This window comes from Cervus canadensis, chromosome 12, assembly GCF_019320065.1.
Source record: "Cervus canadensis isolate Bull #8, Minnesota chromosome 12, ASM1932006v1, whole genome shotgun sequence".
NCBI classification, from domain to species: Eukaryota; Metazoa; Chordata; class Mammalia; order Artiodactyla; family Cervidae; genus Cervus; species Cervus canadensis.
In genome coordinates, this window is record NC_057397.1 from 66,311,310 (window position 1) to 66,312,782 (window position 1,473).

A 1,473-nucleotide genomic window follows, 5' to 3' on the forward strand; every position below is an offset into this window, starting at 1 on the left:
CCATGATTTCTGGAATCATGTCTGCAGCATGAGCTGACAATAACTGTCAGTGCAAAGGGTACTATTTGATTCAAGCATGTGATTCATTTCTAACTGCACAAGTTCACCTTTGACATGTCTTCATGGGAATATCTTGCTCTAAATGACAGCGTAAATACATTTGAATCACGTTCTCATTAGGACTGAATCACTAATGGATTAAAGTGTGAGCAGCTCGGATCTGTAGAATTCAACTTCCCAAGAGCTCATCCATCCATTTAGCAGTGTGTATGATAAAGGAATGAGTCAAATAAACTTTGTTTCTGAACGTTGTGTTCAAGGTCTACTTCACATTGTCTGGCAATTTACTGACAAGATTGAAATTCTGTGACTTGCGGCAAATAGCATGTATAATCAGTAGGTGGCACTGTTTCTCTGAGTTGGTTCCCAGTTAGTATATTGGGCCTTAGAGGGGTTTGTAGACATGCTATTTTTGTTGTTGAAGAAAGGACTCAACAAAGGGATATAGTTTTCTCTTACCTTGTGTGACAGAGGGTTTTTTTGGTTTAGAATAGTTTTCCTGAAGCCTCTTCTATAGCTGACCTGTGTTCTCGGCTTCAGGCCATCACAGACTAACATCCCTAAGAGCCTTATGTTGTCCACAATGTCCACACCAGTTCAGCATGCAGCATTTGTGATAAAAAAAAAACTGGGGAAAAATCCTTATTGACACAGACAGGACGGTTTGTTGGAGTTTGTTACACTTACTTGAAAACCTAAAGTGTTAAATGTAGGTTAATTGTTATAATTTTTTTAATTTATAAAAAATGATAAATCTTTTTTGTAAGAGATGAAAATCCAATCAAAAAGACAAAACAATTCCTTTATTTCTATTTTTTTGAAGAGATGTCAGAAAGTACTAAAGACGTTTTAAGTAGTTTTAAATCCGTATAGTGTCAGAGGTAGGGACGTAGCAAGGGGACAAGAGAGAAGCTCATGTCCACAGTTTCTCCCTCGTCTTCGCCGTGGTCTTTATCCTTAACTTGATGGGAATATCTGGTCCGCATGGGCGTTTGTGCTGTCACAGGACAGTGTGGAAATGGTGCTTCAGCGCCAGTGCAGTTGGTCTGATTGCACCTCCCGTCCTGCTCAGGTTGCTCAGATTGACAAACACAAGTCACAAGAGGCTGCTTTGAGGTCTCCTTAGACACAGGGTGGGGGCTTCCCAGGTGGCTCAGCGGTAAAGCGCCTGCCTGCCAAGCAGGAGATGCAGGTTCGATCCCTGAGTCAGGAAGATCCCCTGGAGAGGAGAAGAGCAACCCGCTCCAGCATTCTTGTGTGGGAAATCCCAAGGACAGAGGAGCCTGGCGGGCTACGGTCCATGGGGTTGCAGAGTCAGACACGACTTAGCAGCCGCACAACAACAATATACAGGACGGGGAACAAGAAAGCATGTATCGTAAAAGTGGAGCGGAAGCTTCCTGACTCCAGGCG

At 43.1% G+C, this 1,473-nt stretch overlaps 1 non-coding gene across 1 annotated transcript; it reads left to right on the plus strand.

Moving 5' to 3' along the window:
* Positions 1–1,202: 1,202 nt before the first annotated feature.
* On the plus strand, positions 1,203–1,273 carry TRNAG-GCC. Its single transcript has one exon. It is a non-coding gene; the product is annotated as a tRNA-Gly (tRNA).
* The last annotated feature ends 200 nt before the right edge of the window (positions 1,274–1,473 follow it).